The sequence below is a fragment of the Chiloscyllium plagiosum genome, chromosome 38, assembly GCF_004010195.1.
Source record: "Chiloscyllium plagiosum isolate BGI_BamShark_2017 chromosome 38, ASM401019v2, whole genome shotgun sequence".
Taxonomy (NCBI): domain Eukaryota; kingdom Metazoa; phylum Chordata; class Chondrichthyes; order Orectolobiformes; family Hemiscylliidae; genus Chiloscyllium; species Chiloscyllium plagiosum.
In genome coordinates, this window is record NC_057747.1 from 9,155,167 (window position 1) to 9,176,608 (window position 21,442).

Here is a 21,442-nt window from a genome sequence, read left to right on the forward strand (position 1 = left end):
TATCCATCCCCGTCTTAAATATACCTAATGATCTAGCCTCCACAGCCTCCTGTGGCTGTGAATTCCACAGATTCACCACTCTCTGGTTGACAAGTTTCTCCTTATCTCTGTATTTGACATGAAATTCTCTTCAGCATTGGTGAATATTGATGCAAGTCCAGTGTGCACATTAGGGATCAATACATAACTGTTCACTTGGGGCCTTAGTTAACGACAGTGTAAAATGCACGAGTCTCCCATACAATACTGTTTTCACCTCGTGACCTCTCTTCAGCCTCTGTCCGCGTCATCCACGCAGATCCCAAATGTTCCCCAACGGTATTAGGTAAATGAAATCTGGCGTGACTCTAATCCTGAGCAAATAGGTGATTAACTTTTTAACACGGCCCAGCAACATATAGCTGTGTCTTCCTATCAGCTTCAGCCAATTGGAGGCGTTTGTGACACAACACCGCTGGCGCTCAAGCTATTGACCCCTTTAGCCCGGGTCAGTGTCACCACAGGGAGACACTTTGAGACTGAGCTCCGTTTGTAAACATTTCCTAACCCGTTCACACCTCTGGAGCAGGTTGGGACTTGAACTAGGCTCAGAGGTGATGACACTACCACTGCACCACAACAGCCCTCCCAATTATTGTTCTATACGAAGCTTTCAACCGAAAAACATTAATCGACTATTGAGAGTCAATTGTTGGCATGACGCTGAGTAGGAATTCAGGCAAAATAATGGTTCTAAATGTACTTCAAAATTTGTTTTTTTTTAAAGAAAAGATTGCTTCTAGTTTTATTTCTTTTCATTGATTAGACGAGTCTACATTTAAAAACGGCTCCCGGAATGTGGGAGGTGATTGCAACAGGATTGAGATTGCAAACTAATTCATTCCCTCCCTCAGGAACTTGGAAACGGATTTGGTGAGACTTAGTCCAAACAGGGGCAGGGTTCAGTTTAGGAGAAAGTGAGGACTGCAGATGCTGGAGATCAGAGCTGAAAAATGTGTTGCTGGAAAAGGGCAGCAGGTCAGGCAGCATCCAAGGAGCAGGAGAATCGACGTTTCGGGCATGAGCCCTACTTCAGGAAGGGTTCAGTTTAATCCATCACAATGTATTCTGTTCAGGCAGAGAACACTGGAGAAACTCAGCAGGTCTGGCAGCAGTTGTGGAGAGAGAAACAGAGTTAACATTTCGACTCCGGTATAAGAACCCGTTTGATTCAGAAATACAGCTGAATTTTGATTTCATTTGCGTTTGGGAAGAGTTGGTCCTGGGGGATATATTTTTTTAAAAATTAGACGTTATGTTTTTCAAAGTAGTTTTAAAAGTATAAATCGTTACATTCTGGGAACTGGTTAAAGTTTCGAACTTAGTGCAGAAGGGGGAAGATTCCAAAATCAACGAAGTTTGGGTTTTCTCTCAGGCAGTCGAAGGATTTACTTCGGTTTTGGTTCGAGATGGCTTCACAATCTCGACTCATGCCTCAATGTTTCTCTTGAGAGAGGGCGAGCACGGGTCGCGGCTGACAGAGGTTGAAGGGTTTCATCAGAAAATCGCGGTCACTTTTCGAACCTTTCACTTTGTGGGAGCGTTTTAGTCGAAGTTAGAACGTAAAGGGAACCAACGGCTTACCTCCAGAGACACTAAATCTCATTTTCGGCTGTACACCTCCCCATCTCCTTCAAAGATGAAAAGCCTAATTTAAAAAAAGATTCCTTAAAACAAAAAAAAAACTGCTCGGTATCTTTGCGCATTCAATCTGACAAGTCTGGTAAAATGCGATCCTCAGCTAAGTGTCATTGTACAGTACTGGAGATGGTTATAAACCCCGTCTTTAAATGATCACACAGTCTCATGTGTTTTAAATAAAATGAGGTGAATGCATATATCCCGTGTGCCACCACGTTCACTTTTTAATATAAAGTAGCATTCCATTTGTTATAAATAATTATGCCACTGTATGGACTGTTTATCCTGATATTGGACTATTTTGAAGCAAACCATTTTAAAAGAGACAAGACAACTTACAGGAACACAGTTCATTCTTTCTCATCCTAAAACATTTCATGAAACACTGATTTCTAGTTGTACTATATTTGGCATTATTGGGTGTGAAGCTGGGTTTATCATGACCCTGCTTTCATAGGAGTTAAAAAATCGCTGATATACGTATACGTTTTATTTTATATCTGATCAGACAAAACGAGAAACCTTTCTTCCGGCCTCATTCCCACTTTCCCTGGATCACCACAGGATGGCGCTGGTGCCACTGTCTTCGCCGTTCTCTGTTAGTTCTGCTGACACTGGTCAGAGGATAACTTTGGAAACATACAGTTACTTAATTCTGTAAAGTACTGCAGAGATATACTTTTAAAAAATTATTGACAACATGTGAATATTGCAACATTAAAATGAAACAAAGAACTACAAATGCAGAAGCTTTGAAACAAAAACAAATTGCTGGAGAAACTCAGTAGGATCGGTCAGCACCTGTGCAGATAAAACATTGCAATATTTATACATTCTGCGTGAAAAATCTATATTTTGGTCATTTTACTTCGACGTTACAAATTTCAACAGTATTCATCAGCACCTGAAACATTTTTAGAGATGTAATTGCAATAACTTGAACGTAACTTACACATTACCTCACTTGATATTTCCCCTTTCTGCCCTTTCAATTTACAAATTTCATTTGGTCCAGGGATTATCCAGGCTTGTGCTACTTAAAACGTGTAGGGAAACAGTTGTGAGTGATGATTACAATCATAGCAGCTTGTCCTGACTCCGGTATCATTAATTGTGACGGAAACACAGGGTAATATTTATTAATGCAGGCAAATACACAATTAAAATTAAATGCATTTGGGTATTTTTGTCAGTATAATTCTGAAAGGTCAGACATGTTTATTATTTGTAATTATAGGACAAAAAGAGTAAAATCGCTCTCCTAACTTGGCTTTAATACTGATCTCATAACTTTATAGTGATAATGGTTTTTATTGAGCCTATTTTTGGTAATGGAGCTGGGAAAGTAGCAATGTCGCTACACAATTCAACAGCAAGGTGCATTTATAAGGCACTTTTAATGTCATAACATGTCCCATTGAGGGAGAAATAGTGGTGTAGTGCTAATACCTCTGGGCTAGTAATCCAGAGGCTTATGTTAGTGATCAGCTTCATATCCCACCATGGCAGGAGTTGGAAATACATTTGATTTACAGAAAGTTGAAACATAAAGCTAATCTCTGCACTAGCAACCATGAAATCATCCTTAATTATTGTGCTAACCCATCTATTTCACTACTGTCTTTCAGAGAAGGAAATCGACCATCCTTACCTGGTCTGGCTTACATGTGACTCCAGACCCACACTTAACTTCACTCAAGAACACGCTTTCTGAAATGGCTAAGCAAGCTATTCATTTCAGTGGCAATTAATATTGGTCTGCCCAGTGATGCCTACATCCCATGGATGAAATTTAAAAAAGAGAAAAATAAGGAAGACACTATACTTGTTGTAAATAATGATAATGCCTACTTTACAATGTGCCACATTAGATGTGAACCATTGGCTCTCTGATCAAAGCTTATACTCAATAGAAAATCACCTGGGCTCCATGATTTTAAAATGAATGTGAACTCTAGTACTTGGCTCGGACTTGACAGGGACTTTTCCTTTTTTCTGCCCATTCAAGGCATGTGGGTGTCTTTGGTTGGGCAGCATTTGTTACCAATTGCTAATTGGCCAGAGGGCATTTCAGAATCAACCACATTGTTGTGGGTGTGGAGTCACATGTAGGCCAGACCGGTAAGGATGGCAGATTTTCTTCCCTAAAGGATATTCATGAACCACATGGGTTCTTATTAACAATAAATGGTGTTCAATAAGCCAACTTTTTATTATAGCTGCTTTTTGTTGAATACAGATCTCACCAGCTGTCAAGGTGATTCAAATCCATGTCCCTAGTGCTTTTCATTTCTTTACTTCCACTCATTATGTAACTGATGTGGCTTCGGCTGCACTTGTAGTTCACTTATGGTCTCCATAATGAAACTGACACGGTCATTAGTTAAGGTAATGCTAAAAACAGTTAACAGGAAAGATACCAGAACTGAGATACGAGATCTATCAGGAAATACAGAATAGTTTGAAAATAGAAGATGGAAAGGTGACATGAAGAATTGTGAAGGGGATCCAAAAGGGTAGGGAGGATGCCTTCATTTCTGGGGCAGTCCAACACTAGGGGCTAGCGATATAAAATAAAAAGACTTGCCTTTATATAGTGTCACCAGATATTACAAAATGCTTTACAGCAACTGCACAGTGGCTCAGTGGTTAGCACTGCTGTCTCACAGCGCGCCAGGGATCCAGGTTCGAGTCCAGCCTCGGGCTACTGTCTGTGTGGAGTTTGCACATTCTCCCTGTGTCTGTGTGGTTTTCCTCAGGTTCTCCGGTTTCCTCCCACAGTCTAAAGATGTGCAGGTCAGGTGAATTGGTCATGCTAAATTGCCTGTTGAGTTACGTGCATTAGTCAGAGAGAAATGGGTCTGGGTGGGTTACTCTTCGGAGGGTCAGTGTGGACTGGTTGGGCTGAAGGGCCTGTTTCCACACTGTAGGGAATCTAATCTAATCTAATCTAATCTAAACTGAAGTAGGTTTGAATTGTAGGCATTGTTGTAACATTGGAAATTCACTAATCAACTTGAGCACAGCACATTCCCACAAACCACATGATGATAATAACTGAGAACCTGTCTACTTAATATAGCTGAGAGGTAAATGTTTGGATGTAACTGTTCTGTGGTTTTTGAAATAGTTCCTTAGGAACATTTGCCCCAAGCTGGCAGATGGAGTCTCATTTCAATACCTCATCAGAAAGACAGCACCTTGGACAGTGCGGCACTCTCTCAATACTGCATTGGAGCATCAGCTTTAACTTTTGTACTCAAGATGTGAGAGGTGAGAGTGCTATTAACTAAGGAACACTGATACTGGGCACTAGGTATAATTTACCAAAAAACCAAAAGAACTGTGGATGCTAGGTATCACAAACAAAAACATAAACAGAAATTGCTGGAAAAAAACTCAGCAATGATTCCTTCATCCATTGTATTCTGAGGGAAAGATTCCAAAATTATGCAACCCTCTGACAGAAAAAGAAATCAATCATCTTTACCGTGAAATAGCTATCCCTAATTTTAAAACAGGACTCACCCACAAGAGGAAACAGCTTTTTCATGTCTACCTCATCAAGATCATTCAGGATCTTATACACTTCAATCTAATCATCCCTCGCTCTGCTAAATTCTGGGGGAAACTAGTAATGTTTTCGACTTCCTCTCTCCAACTTTTCCCCATAAAACAACCCACTCATTCTGGAGATCAATCTAGTAGACCTTCTCTGAACCTTCTCCAATGCATTCACATCCTGACTTAAATCAGGAGATCTAAACGGCACAATGTATTTGAGATGTGGTTCACCAGTCCCCATTTTTAACTGAAACATAACATCCTTTCTTTAATGTTCAGGTCCTCTGGTAACTAAGCATAACACCTCATTCACCTTCCTGATTGTGTGCTGTATCTGCACATGAACGTTTAGATTTGGATTTATGTTTTATTGGGATGCGTACTGAAGTATGGGATACAAGAGGAGAAAGTGAGGGCTGCAGATGCTGGAGATCAGAGCTGAAAATGTGTTGCTGGAAAAGCGCAGCAGGTCAGGCAGCATCCAAGGAACAGGAGAATCGACGTTTTGGGCATAAGCCCGTTTCAGGTTACTGAAGAAGGGCTTATGCCCGAAACGTCGATTCTCCTGTTCCTTGGATGCTGCCTGACCTGCTGCGCTTTTCCAGCAACACATTTTCAGGTATGGGATACAAGAGTATAGTGAAAAATGTACAAAGACACAGTGCTGTCTCAGTACAAATTCTGTCAGTACAAAGTACCTAGGTACAAAATGATTTGGAGATGCAAGTATTGGACTTGGGTGTACAAAGTTAAAAATCACAAAACACCAGGTTATAGTCCAACAGGTTTAATTTGAAGCACTAGCTTTCAGAGCGCTGTTCCTTCGCCAACCACCTGATGAAGGAGCAGCGCTCCGAAAGCTAGTGCTTCCAACTAAACCTGTTGGACTATAACCTGGTGTTGTGTGTTTCTTTATTTTTCTACATCTTAGTTCCAGATGTAGAAAAATAAAGAAATAAGTTAAGGAGTTCAGCACTACAGTCTTCCTAGTATAAAAGTAGAAAAAATAAGTTAAAATGTCAAACATTACAGCCCTTATTTTTAAGCTTTTGCATCTGTCTGTACAATAAAATCTTCGGGAATGTTACAGTCTCTCGGGAACGCTTAAGAGTTTAGAGAAAGTTTTTGCTAACCGTGAGGAAGTCTTTGCAGCCAGCTGACACTAATTCCGCCCAGCCAGGACTTCCTCTAGAGGGTGCTCTGAGAACACAATACGTGACCTGAATGTTCAGCTCAATGCGCTGAGAGAGAGCGTGACCCTCCCACCCTGTAACAGGCCTCACACGAAGGGACATCTCAAGTGCACTTCGCATAATCTTCACACATAATTGAACTGGGAACGGAAGTCTTAAAGTAAATGCATCATCCCGCAGCACATTGCCTCCCAGTGTTGTACATTTTATCTTGATGTCAAAAATAATTAGTATAATTACTAATGCACGGAATACACTGCGGCGTGATAAGCACAACCTGGGAGTTAGAGAATATTTTTTGAATATTTAGACCAAGAGTATTGCTAAACCTCCTTTGTTTTTTAATACAATGAACTATGGAATAATAATTTAGACATCTTAGTGAGTTGAGGCTGCTTCCAGCAGTGATTCACTGAGGCCTAAGTAACTAATTGGATCTATCGCTCAGTTGCAACCGATCTGTGCTTTTGCATCCCATGTTTACTACCAAGGCTGACCGATTTTCAGTGTGAGTTTCAGGTTGGGGTGATATTGCTTGGATTGTGTCATTGTTAACCTCACATGAGCTGGCCATGCAATTCCTTACACAACTGTGCCGTTGTTCTGGTCTAATACTGAAAATCCAAACACAACGCAAAGATACGCGTGGGCAAGGCTAATCTGAGGGGTTAAAGTGAGAGTGTGCGTGTACAAGAAAATTTATCAACTTCCCAACTCGTGACTCCAACTATTTAGAAATATAAGCGCAGCAGATACATAGAAATGTCACTACCACCTGCAAGTTCCCCTCCAAACCACACTCAGTCCTGACTTCATAGAATCTCAATTGAATTATTTAAAAACCCCCACACTACCGCCTAACTGCGGTAGTGCTTATTTTTCCCAGCACCCATATTGTGTGTGTGTGTGCAGGTGTGAGACACAGTGAAAGACACAAGGTGTACAAATCTTTACTCAATTTCCACCACCAGAAAGAAGGAAAACACCCAAGTGGCCAGTGACAAGCAGTGCCCTTCACACCAAAGGGCAGTGCTGTGTGTTCACACAATTTCTAGAGTGCGAAAACAGGTCATTTGGCCCATCCAGTCCACACCTACCCTGTGCTGACCTTCCCTCCCAGGCCAACTCCATCCCTGTAACCCTGCATGTCTAACCCATCTGACCTACATACAATGGGTAATTTAGCGTGATCAGTCCACCTAACCTGTCCATCTTTTGGGTTGTGGGAGGAAACTGAAGTACCTGGAGGAAACTCACGCAGACACAGGGGGACATGCAGACTCCACACAGACAGTCACCCAAGGGTGAGATTGAACCGGGGTCCCTGGCGCTGTATTGCCAATGTATTGCTATTCTTTCAATGTCACTGTGTTAAAATACTGTAATTTGTTCTTCACACATTATTTCTACTTGTGTGTCTTAAGTTACTAAATATGAATTTAAATGTAATCACTGTAAGATGTATAAGGTGTAGCACATGAAGATTTTATATAATCATTCACCTTGCAGTACAAAAGTGGAAGGCTATGAGGGCTGTGACACAAAATTTGATTATAAACTAAGTACCTGGATTCTGGCAACAATGTATTAACTTACAATTTGACTTCGTGCATTATGAATACTATAGCAGTTGTTGCTTTGATATACAATTACAAATCTTTTTGGATACAATACTTCCATTAATTGTTAAATTCTACTGGACCCACCTGCTCAGTAGACATCTAAATCGATACTGCATATTTGAAAATTTTGGGAATGTGAGTGAAGGACATCTGTTGTCTCCATTCACAGGACATTCAAACTCAACGAGGTTCCAGCATTGTATGCAGTCATTTCAGTTGTTGAAACTTTATTGCTGGAACAGCACAGCAGGTCAGGCAGCATCCAGGGAACAGGAGATTCGAATGCAGTCATTTCAGACAAACAACATAAACTGACAGGAGAATTTCCAGCCTTACAAAAGTTAAATCACAACTGAAATACACTAGTCATGACCCTATTTGGGTCACTGGGATTTGGGGAGAGAGGGTCAAGTGACAAGCCAGCTAACACTTTGTACATTTACGAAACTGTTTTCTCTGCAGACCAAGACATGAACATGAGACATGAAGAAGACTGTGTGAGTCTCTCTCTCTCTCTCAACTCTCTGCAGACAGCTGGCAAATTTGAAACCCCATCTAATGTTTTTCAACTCTGTGCCACAGACAGCTAATTTAAAAGGAACTCAAATACATGCACCTGCTGCATCTTCAAAAAACAGGTAAATTAAATTCGATATCTTTAAAGTACCTCAGTGCTGACATAGAAGGACTTGTCTGAATCCAGTCTTATCACCCACCTTTAAGAACAATATGCCCCTGTAACTCTGATGGACTTAACTTGCTTAATCTATCCTGTAATCTATTTGTGTGTGTCTGAACCTCGATCTTATATTGTATTATAAGGTGTAGCACATGAAGATGGTGCTGCATGCTTATGGATTTTATATAATCATTCACCTTGCAGTACAAAAGTGGAAGGCTATGAGGGCTGTGACACAAAACCTGATTATAAACTAAGTTCCTGGATATCATATCGTATATTAGGTACTAGAAGTCTTTCAGAGATTTACAAAGGTTTTATTGTAAATCTATAATTTAGCAAAAATATCAGTTTCCATCTTTCCCATCAGCAGCCTTTCCTTTCTCCAGAAACCAGCCCTGAAAGAACTCAACTTTGTAAAAAATTGAATAACCCGCCAGCACTTTTCAATTTTCAATTCAGCCTCTTCAGAAATATTATTATACAACTCTGGAGCAAGTGAGCCCTGAATCCATGTATCCTAGTCCAGAGGTAGTATTTCCTGGTCTCGATCACCTCTGGAGCTGATCAGTTTGAGCCTTAAAGAGACAAAACTCTGATATGTGCACACTTCAAAGTGAGACTTTATTATTTTTCTTACAATGAGTATTTTTATTTTATTTATTTATTTGTGGGACATGGGTGTCACTGACTGGGCCAGCATTTATTGCCCATCTCTAGTTGCCTTTGAGAAGGTGGTGAGCTGCCTTCTTGAACCGCTGCAGTCTGTGTGCTGTGGGTTGACCCACAATGTCAGTAGAGAGAGAATTCCAAGATTTTGACCCAGTGATGGTGAAGGAACAATTTAACAATTTTTAAAAAATCGTTTTCAGAGACCTCAAAGAAACTTATTCGAGGTGTCTTTTATAGTCACAGCATGTAAACAGTCAAATATTGACTGAATTGGCAAGCATGCATTTTTAAAAAAAAGCCCATTGTGGCTAAGTGGGGAATGAGGAAAATGGGAGTTGTATAACTCCTCCTCAACTGCTTGTAACATGATGTTGAATGAGATGAAATAAATCCTACTGCTTGGAGTGAAAGGTCTGTCAGCAGTATATGCAACAGAAATCTTAATGAATTGATACATAGTTGGCTAAGCTGTGATCAAAGAATTTGGATAGAAACTAAATACAGGATGTGATCTACAGCCTTCTATGAGAAACATACAATGGTCTGACTGTGCTCTATCTGTGGAGCAGAAAAAAGGTTCAGAAGTACTTAACTGACTGCTAAATATAGTATCAGGTACAGGTTTGACACCTGATGAAGGAATAGATTGATACTGGGGGGAGCTAAGTCTTGGGCACTAGAGTAACAGCAATGAAAAGGCAATGACGATGTGCAGAACAGATATTCTGTAACCTGACATGGGAGCTGTAAAAGAGCAGGTGGGGCTGAAAGTGGTCCAGGACTGCATATTTCACATTATAAATAGAGCATGATGCTTCCTAAATAAAGAACAAAGGTTCACCAGAAAGTTGTTTAAATAGCTCAGCATGATATGAAAATTCATAATTTGAATGAGAATACTGCCAATCTGAAAATATAAAAAGAAAATCACTGGAAACATAATGTAAGTCTTCAAAATTGGAAAGGGAAGCCTATTTAATATTTGAGCTGAATTATCAAGGTTCTGCCATTGCTCGATAGGAGTATTATCTTATTCAGGAATGATCACAACACATGATACATGGTCATCGTGAATTTTGGGTTCAGAATCATGGCATTAGGATGTGTTCACACAATGATTGCAGCTTTCCAATGATGCAGCAATTATTGCCTAACTCCACAGAATCCAAAGCAGAGAGACATTCCATCAAGGTGCTTGACTTCATCCATTTCCCTTCAGAGTCAGCTTGGGTCTTGAAATTCAATTTACACTGCAGAAAGTTTGGTATTGGTGTGAAGCTCAAAACATTACACATTGAAACTAAACTCATTGTGTGAAAATATTTATCTCTGTGACCCGCCCCCCCCCTCCCCCTCCTGAATTTGAGTGTAGCCATATGAGGGTATGGGCAGCCTCAGAGCTGCTGGTTAAAACTAGTGTTGAAAATGTATCTTCTAGATCATGTTCCTAGCAATATATGGACAACAAAAACATCGGTCTCTGGTGCCAGCCAACAACGTTGCTCTCCATTGATTGATCTCCTACCAAACTAATGGTTCCACAGTCCAATCAGAATTAATAATAGGAAACAGGTTTATCTTCCTCATAATCTCACATTACACATTACATTTGGCTGTTCCATTATTAAGGTAACTCAGCCCAGGTGGTGAGTTCATTAATCCCATCTAGAAGCTTTTGCATATTTTCTACATGTTTATTTACAATGTATGTCACATTTTATTTTGATAAAATACTTTTAAATAACTTCATTCTATCCTTTCAGTCATTAATACAGGAAGCGAGAACAAATGTTTGTCACCAATCTCATCAGTGATTGTAATAGAAAACAATGCAAAATATCTTTCTATAGTGATCACTTATATCCTCTTGAGATATATATAATGTTGTTATCGCAGCTGATGTTATTACCGGGCAAGACAGCATTGGAAATCTGTCTTGATAGATCATATTTTGTTTTAACTTTGATTTTAATGAGTGATCTTTTAGTAAAATGTAAGACCACAATGCTGCAGATTTGGTTTGAACAATAAAGCAGAAATTTATTATTCAAAAGTAATGAAAAGCAGAAGTAGGATAAATGAAACTATTTACTTACAAGAAAACTTTAAAGGTTTCAAAAAATGCGGTATAATACAGTCCAATTAATTCCAACAGCACTCTTATACAGTACAAACCCTAGAGAGAAATCCTTTCACTATCGTATCTATGGGGATTAACTTAACTGAGGATCCCATTTCCAATCTTGAGAATCTGATAGCCCTGTCCTTGTATAATCATACAATTAAGCTTATACGTTCTCAGCTTCAAATAACTCCTTCAGGATTTTACTCAACTACTTCTGGTCTGGAACTTTCAAACTAAATTCTTTACATTAAGAGAAGCTGGCTATTAACAGGTCTAAACAATCTCCCTTCCTCAGGAACAAATATCCTATACATCCAGCTTAAGTCAAGACCTTAGCAAAGTGAAACCAAAAGGTTGTTCAAGCTATAGGTGTCCCTAAACCAAAAAAATCCAGAAATCACATGACACCAGGACTTCACCTGACAAAGGGCCTAAGCTCCAAAAGCTTGTGATTTCAAATAAACCTGTAGGACTATAATCTGATGACATGTGATTTGTGACTTTGTCAACCCTAGTCCAACACTGGCACCTCCACTTGAAAAAAAAATCCATTCTAGAACCTTTAACTAAAGCCTAAAACACTGCACTGTTTATTCTGTTCACTCCAAAAAACTGCCAAAGTAAACAAAACCCCACTACTACCAGGAAGTAACTCTGTCAAGTGGTATCTTAACATAAATTACATGGCTACAGAAATACTTACAGGTTAGTTAGTAAACCCCTTCATAGAGGCACAGACCAATTCCCACATGTCACTAGTTCAAAACACAAACCCTAGAAATATTTTATATATAAAACTATGTATATATACACATATATATAAATCACTCATCTTATATCATAATGTACATGTTGTTCTGCTATAATGCACATTTCATTAACGTGAATCTACTCTAGTGTGATTGATGAATTGGAGACATTGTTTCTAAAGCATCAACTTTTAAAATGTGTGTTGACTGTAATGTGATTACATTGCCAACATTTTACTGTTTCTAAAGCGTGATCTTTCCATAACACTGGGTTGCACAAGAACGTAACCATTGTGTTAAAGAAGAACTACTGTATGCTAGTAAACTGTTAGTAGCACTGCCTTTGGTCAATTATTCTTCATGTACATGTTGTTGATGAAGTTGGGAGATTTCATAAACTAATCTCACAGTGTCATGTGATGATTTGAGCTGCAATTGTAACTGCTTGACACACATAATATCTTCAGTATGTTTATACAAACCGTTCAAATGTTAAGTATTGACAAAGCGTGTCTAAAAATTGTAATAGGAAAAAGTTGGACAGGAAGTCTCTGTGTACACAGGATTTTGTGTTTTGAATATGTTGCAAGTAGCAGTGTGTTCTATGGCTATAATTGCCCTGTGTCTAATCTACTTGAATGTAAATTGGGTTAAACAAATACCAAAGGAAGCATGTTCCAAAAGAAACACAGCAGCTCATTATCTCAACTACTGCTGAAATTTGAACAGCATTGATGGGAGACAAAACTACTTTGAGATGTTACACAACCTGAACTTGAACCAGATGTGAGAAGGTGAGGAGGGTGGGCAGTTGTGTAAAATCACGCCTGAACCAAATTGGCATCTAGACATTATTTTTGGAAACATTTGATGAGATGACATGGTTAGTATCCAATTGAATTAATGCTCATAGTGGTATGTTGGCTATGCAGGTATCTCTGCTGGCAATTGGGTATCTGCAGAGAGAATAGACCATGAATTGGACATAATGTGGCTCCTGCATCAGCTTTTGATCAACAACAACCATCATAGTGGTTCATGTTTGGAATGAACTTCCAGAGGAAGTGGGGGATGTACAGTGTTTAAAAGACATTTAGATAAGGTCCTGAATAAGAAATATTTGGAGGGCTATGGGTCAAGCGCAGTCAGGTTGGACTAATTTAGTTTGGAATTATGATCGGCATAGATTTGTTGGACCGAAGTGTCTGTTTCTGTGCTACATGACCGTATAACATCAGTTTTGACTCAATGCTGATGCTGCAGCTCTATCATACCATTGTTAAATTAAGATCTGCTCCAAAGATTAGAGCATATAGTCATAGCTGAAATCCATTTGCAGGAAGAAAAACTTTTGGAGGTGGTATTAAACCAAAACTCCTTGTAACTGTTCGGATAAATGGTGAAGAAATGTGGGAAATGCAGGTTATGGGGTATGGTAGGGGTTGGGTCGGAATGAGATGTTCTTTGGAGGGTTGGTGCAGAATTATTGGGCTGAATGGCTGCTTCCACACTATAGGGTGGTGAATATCCCACCTGACTGGTGAACAGGAGCAGACAATCCCAAGAATTTATAATCCTCAACCACATATTCATTGACTGTGTGAACAATGTGGCTACAAATGTTGCCTACCTTACCACAGTGTGTACACATCAAGAGTACCTCATTGATTTTGAAGTATTTTCGTCCAAGAGTTCTTTATTTCTTTGATTAGCTGATATTTTACACCCATCTCATGTGCTCCTTATTGTTTGCTTCTGGACTGTGTCTTCTCTGGTATCTCATTGAGCCCTACTTACTTTGTTCAGCAAATACTGAAGTACACAGGACACCACTATTGCCATTCTAACTGGATTATACCACAGAACACTCCAATGGTGCATTTGGAACAGCTTTAATGATAGCTTTCATTATGGCAGTTTTCCTAGAATCCTGTGAAGGCATGTAGATGTAACAACACAATGACATTGGTTGCCTAGGACACATCCAAGCTTTGGGTTTCTAGTTGAAAATGAAAGGCACTATTGCAGTGATTACACGTTCAAAGTAATACACTGGCTGCAGAATTCATTGAGACATGCAGTGGTGTTGAAAAGTGCAAGTCTCTCTTTAATTTTTAGTTTGCCTTAAAATGAGAGTGCCGTGGTCATTCACAGAGTCATAGAGATGTACAGCATGGAATCAGACCCTGCGGTCCAACTCATCCTTTCCGACCAGATATCCAACCCAATCTAGTCCTACCTGTCAGCACCTGGCCCATATCCCTCCAAACCCCTGGGAAAGCAAGCACCTTTGATCATTATGTAGGGCTCCTGGTCACAATTGGCATTGAATGAGTAGAATAACTATCTTTGAAAGAACATGATGGGATTAATGAATGGAGCATAAATGAATGCAAGTTATGACTCCTTGTTATTCAGAGGTCCTGTCAGTCTATAGAACTCCACATTCCTCATGCCAGCAATGGTCAATCTATGGACAGTGACTATAGAATCATAGAACCCTATAGTATGGAAGCAGCCATTTGGCCCATTGATTCCGCACCAACTCTCTGAAGAGTGTCCCATTCAGACCCAACCCCTACCGTATTCCATAACCCTGTATTTCTCACAGCTAATCCACCTAACCTGCATATCTTTGGATTGTGGGAGCACCTGGAAGAAACCCACATAGACACAGAGAGAATGTGCAAACTCCACACGGACAGTCGCCCAAAGCTGGAATTGAACTCGGGCCCCTGGCACTGTGAGGCAACAGTGCTAACAACTGAGTAACCATGCTGCCACTGAATGTCACAAAAGTACTGTCTTCAACATCATTGAATGGCTCAATGAGTTCTGTAGGCCCCATGATGATTGGCTTGTTCAAGTGAACTGTGCGTCTGTGACTTGTTTAATACATCCTTGCCCATCCTTGATTGGTACCTCAAAGAGGGAGTGGAAAGATATGGTAACATGACATTTTGGGAACATTTTGCAGACACTGGCAGTACAATATCAGTGGTGGGCACTATAAGTCCCCTAATTCTTTGGTGGATTTGCTTATGAAGCACAACTTGCAGAAATAGCAATCATAACTCAGTTTGAAGTCAGACCAATTTGGACTGGTGTTCCAGTGGTTGAGTTCCTAATGGTTCCTGTGACTCCATCCTTCCTTTATCTCCATTAAACACAGATGAGGGGAAGACAATGACATTATCATAATGTCACTGGACTAGTACTTCAGACACTAATGTTTTGGGGACAATGGATCAAATCCCTTTATGGCAGCTGATGGAATTTGAATACAATTAATAAAATCTGGAATTGAAAGTTAGTCTCAAAAATGATGACTATAACAATTATTATTGCAAGAAATCCACCCGGTTCACTGAAGGGCTTTAAGGAGAGGAATCTGCCATCCTTACCTGGTCTGGCCTACATGTGACTCCAAACCCTCAGCTTTGTGGTTGACGATTAGCTGCCCTTTCAGATGGCGAAGCAAACCACTTGGTTCAGTGGCACTTGGCTGGGCAACAATGGCGGACTTGCAAGTGACGCCTACATCCCACGAGGGAATAAATAGAAAATCAACAGCAAATCTATTCTGCCTCTGTGGGAAGAGGGAGGAGGGGGGATATAAGAATACCGCAGCAGAGGGGAAAAATATTGTTAGCAACCTGTTAACAGTGGGAAAGAATCCAAAAAGTACAGTTCAGCATTAGAAACTTTGGAACTCAATGCATTTGCGTTTAATAGATGCTAAACAACATGAAACATGATAATTCTAAGTCATTGTTAACATGTCCAACATGTCACTGCATCAGTAAGACTTCATTCAATCAGATCCATCCATATTTGGGCAGGTGCAGTCAATGTCCAGTGGAAGTAATTGCAGAAAATTGGACCGACATTAAACACTTGCAGGGACAAGTTTGCAATCCACCTTCCATCCTCATGAACTGGGGCCCTTTACAAAGGTCAGGCAGCATTCAGAAAAGAAGTTAGCAAAGACCAATCACTAGGAATCCTTATCTATTCTGCGCAGTTGGTTGAATTTAACTGTATTTTAAGGAAGATTCTTTGTTAAATTCATTGTTCCTCAATTTATTGCCCAGCTCAAATTGCTCACTCACCTAGGTGGACCGAACTGCAAAAAGGCAAACAAAAACATACACACAAGACCATAAGGTACAGAAACAGAATGAGACCATTCGGTCCATTGAGTCTGCTCCGCCATTCAATCACGGTCGATATATTTCCCGACCCCATTCCTCTGCCTTCTCCCAAAAATATTAGGCTTGGCTTCTCTTGTTATGAACCTAGGGACATAGCCACCATCTCCCCCGCAACCCCCCTTCCCCCTGCATCCTTCTGGAATGCAGACCTTTACCCCTCACTCCAGGAACAGATGTGCAACTCTCCACTCCAACTCACTCATAAGTAAAATGCTGCAGGAATGAACAGTGCACTTTGCATTTATTATTTTGGCTAGTTTCAAAAAACCCAGGCACACAGAATATTGAACTAGTGAGAACTTCAAACCCACTCCTTTGTTTTAGATGTTGGAAGGGGAGTTGTAATGGTGCTCATTACAATTCTGTTGCTGAAATGGATTTAGAGTCATAGAGATGTATAGCATGGAAACAGTCACTTCAGTCCAACCTTCCATGCCGACCAGATATCCCAACCCAACAGGGAAAAGACTTTGCCTATTTACCCTATCCATGCCCCTCATAATTTTGTAAACCCCTATAAGGTCACCCCTCAACCTCCGACGCTCGAGGGAAAACAGCCCCACCCTGTTCAGCCGCTCCCTGTAGCTCAAATCCTCCAACCCTAGCAACATCCTTGTAAATCTTTTCTGAATCCTTTCAAGTTTCACAACATCCTGTTCTCTGAAAGCTTTTCTGCTTCACTTTATTCTAATTCTTCTCATTTTTGCTATATTCTCTTGGATTTATTCTAGGAAATTCGAGGATTATTTTGTATTGTTACGTTTCTGTGACCGGCAATTTTTAATTTAGATTTTTAAAAATATGGTAAAGTAAATTTTTATGAAATGTAAAAACTTTCTCTGCAGAATACTTGTCTCTCTTTCTGTCTGTTATAACCCTGGTCCATATATTTTCAGGGAAAAAATTTTAGAAAGTCAAAATTAAAGTTAACTGCAAATAATTATATAAATGTTACTTAGTTAAACTTATATTCTTGGACTACAGATAAATGTACTTTTCACAGTAATTCTGTTCAGACACACACCAACATCCACCAATATTTTTTTAAAATCTCAAAATGAACCATTACAAAATTAATTTAAATAGGTTTATTGCATTGATGTAGTGTGTGTATGCTTTCCATCTGTAGGATTATATCCCTGTATCTTAAAAAAAATTAACAAAGACCAAACATTAGAAATCTTTATCTGTTCAGCATAGTTAAGTATATTGTTAAAAAAATTTTCTTTAAATGCTATGTCACTGGCAAGGCCAGAATTTATTGTCTATCTCTAATTACCAGTGCGGTAAAGGTAGTGAGCTGTCATCTTCAACTGCTGGTACAGCAGTGCCTCTTCTTTCTCAGAGGGCTTATGAAATTCGGCATGTCCATAAGGACTCTCACCAACTTTTACAGATGCACTAGATAAAGCATTCCATCCGAGTGCATAACAGCCTGGTATGGCAACTGGTCTGTCCAGGATCATAAGAAATTGCAGAAAGTTGTGTACACATACACCTATCTCATCTGCTGTGTCTGTTGCTCTCGATGTGGTCTCCTCTACATTGGGGGGGACAGGATGCTAACCCACTGGAGCACTTCAGGCAACATCTCCGGGACACCCCACCGCTCTGTAGCTGATCACTTCAACTCCCCCTCCCACTCCACCAGGCACATACAAGTCCTGAGCATCCTCCACTGCCAAATCCAAGCTACCAGACAACTGGAGGAAGAAAGCCTCATTTTCTTCTTTGGGACCCTACAAACACATGGTACAAATTTCATTTCACCAGTTTCCTCATCTCCCCTCCCCCACCTCATCCCAGATCCAAGCCTCCAACTCGGCACTGCCCTCTTGACCTGTCCTACCTGTTCAGCTTCCTTCCCACCTCTCTGCTCCACTCTCCGCTCCGACTTATCACTATGAATTGAATTGAATTACCCTCCTAACGGGTTCCCAGCGATCTTCTCCCCAGCCCCACCCCTCATTTATCTCTCAGCCACCTCCCTCCTCTACAGTCCTGATGAAGGGCTTATGCCCATAATGTTGACTCTTCTGCTCCTCGTATGCTGACTGACCAGCTGTGCTTTTCCAGTACCACCCTTTTAGACTCTGACTCTCCAGCATCTGCAGTCCTCACTTTCTCCTACACATCACAAAAGCCAGCCTCCCTTCTATGGATTTGATCTACCTTTCTTGTTGCTGGAGAAAGGCAGCCATCATCATCAATGACCCCTCCGACCCCGGTTATATTCTCTTCCAATCCCTTCCGTCAGGCAGAACGTACAGAAGCTTAAATACATGTACCAACAGGTTCAAGAACAGCTTCGTTCTTGCTGTTATTAGACTGCTGAATGGACCTCTCTAATTTCAAACCTAATGTTGATCTCACTTTTGTACACCCTGTGCAGACCTTGTGTGCCTCCCTCTGTCTGAACACTGCATGATCTGTATGTCCTTGCATGTTAGGATCTGCCTGTACTGCTCACAAACAAAACTTTTCACTGTACTCAGGTATATGTGACAACAATAAATCAAATCAAATTTGAAGTAAAGAGCCATTATTTTGCCTATTTACCATTGCCCCAACCAACCATATTTGCTGCTTTCTCTTCATGTTTGTGCACTCTGTCCCTTCCTGTTGCACTCTTTAGATATTATTGCTTAAGTAGCTGCCCTAGAATGCTGCTAAATCCTTTTGATTTGTACACTTACATTTCCCTTCTCCTGAAATGACCGTCTTCCCCGGTTCAATTAAAGTTTTCGTTATTCAATTGCTAGGAGACTAGTCCCAGCACAGTTCAAGTGAAGTTCATTCCAACACAACAAGTCCCTTCCAACCAGGAGCAGTGATCCATGAAGTGAAACCATTCAACCCATACCAATCTTTGAGACACCTGTTTAACTCTTTTACTTTATTTACCCTGTGTCAGTTTGCCTGTGTATGGGTAATAACCCAGAGACTATTACTTTAGAGATTTTGCGTTTTAATTTATCTCATAATTATTCAAATTCTTTCAGCAGAACCTCCTTTCTGGTCCTCTCAATGTAATTGGTGCCAATGTGGATGACAGTAACTGGATCCTTTTTCCTTGCACTCCTCATGAAACGCCAGAGTCCTTAACCCTGGTGCCAAACAGGTAACACAACCTTTGGGACTCGTGCTCATGGATGCAAAAGACAGAATCTATCTCCCTAATTATACAGTCCTGTACCAATACTACATTCCTATGGGAATACTTGCGCACTGCTTCCAAAATTCTTGCAAGTGTTGGATAACTGCTGACGCTCCTTAAAAGCTTCCCCTAAGGTGGCCATAGTTGTCTCACTTGTTCCTGAACCTCATTAAGACCAAATTTATATTACTTATTCTGAGAGTGTGACCAAGGTATCCAGGTAACTTTTCCTCTCCTTAATGTGATGCAATGTCCGCTGCTCGGGTACCAGCTTCTCAACTCAGATCACAAGTTGCAAGCGCCTACTATAAATCTGTTCACTCAGGATCACATTGGAATCCAGCAGCTCCCACACGCTGCAGTAGCAACAGCTCGCCAATTTGCCATCTCTATTATATTTTAATTAATTTATGGATTACTCTTAGCATCCCTACTCTTTGCCCTTCATGGAAATATTTTTACACCAATTTCAGATTTTGTTTAGAAAATACGAACAAAAAAATAGAAACCTAAGCACAAAAGAAAGACCTGACTTTTACTTTAAAGTTTAGAAATTCTCACAATTCCTATTACCAATCAGCTACTTCATTCAGGCCAAAGAAAACAAACACCTCTGTCCTTCCTCTACTTAATATTGTTCAAAGGTTGGCAATGTCGGGTTGGACCAAAGCGTCTGTTTCCATGCTGTACATCTCTATGACTATATAAATGCTGCACTCTATCACACTCAATTGGTTACCTACTTATGCTCCCAAGTCTGAGTCACTTAATGAGAATCCAGTTTCAGCTGGTTCTTAATTAATCCACTATTTCTCTGAAAGCCAAGCAGGTAAATACTGTTTATGGCTAACACCGAGAATATAATATAACTATAGATTTGAGTTTAATGTCAGCTATATACTGAATTAGGTGAAATTAGGTTTCTACAAATGAAAGATTCCTTACCCAGAAAGTACACACATTCAGTCCTAACTTGAAAGGAGTTTTCAAATTGTAGCACTATTTTGGCAAATTCAGCAATGTTGGTCTTCCTGGTATCACTCACACTGGTCGCACCTTTGCTATGCTTGTTAAATGAGTTGAATAGAAAGAATCTATAGCCCTGGTCTCGTCAATGAGCCAGAATGGCTGATTAATCATGATAAGTTGTAGCTGGCCCTGCTTACTTTATGTACCCAATCTCCAATTATATCATCATAGAAGCATAGTGTGGAAAAAGGCCAATTGGCCGAACGAGTCCACACCAACTCTCCGCTGAGCATCCCACCCAGATCCAAGGGCAGTCTTATGACACAGTATCCTATTCTCTGGGCCAAGAAGCCTGGGTTCAAGTTCCATCTGCTCCAGAGGTGTGTAATAATATCAGTGAACAGGTTGATTGGAAAATATTCATCACCAATTCTGCTAAGTTTGACCGATATGTTCTGAATCTACAGTGAGGAGGCAGTGACATAGTGTTCATGTTAGTGGACTAGCAATCTGGAATAATGCACTGGCAATATGGCTTCAAATCCATCAGCGGCTGGGCAATTAAATTGATCATTCTACTTATTTACTTACAGTCAACGAGAAAAAAAAATCCACGTATCTTCCAGAAACTAATCGAAAAATCCCAGTGGAGATTTTTTTCTGAAGAGGTCTTTGCATGTGTTCCTCCATTTCCACTCCCTGACACTCTGCAGCAGATAACCTCTGATTTGACAGTGACCAATATCAAGAAATATACTATATATATTCCACATTACCATCTGAAAGCTGCTTTATTTTACATTGCAATATTAGCAGGG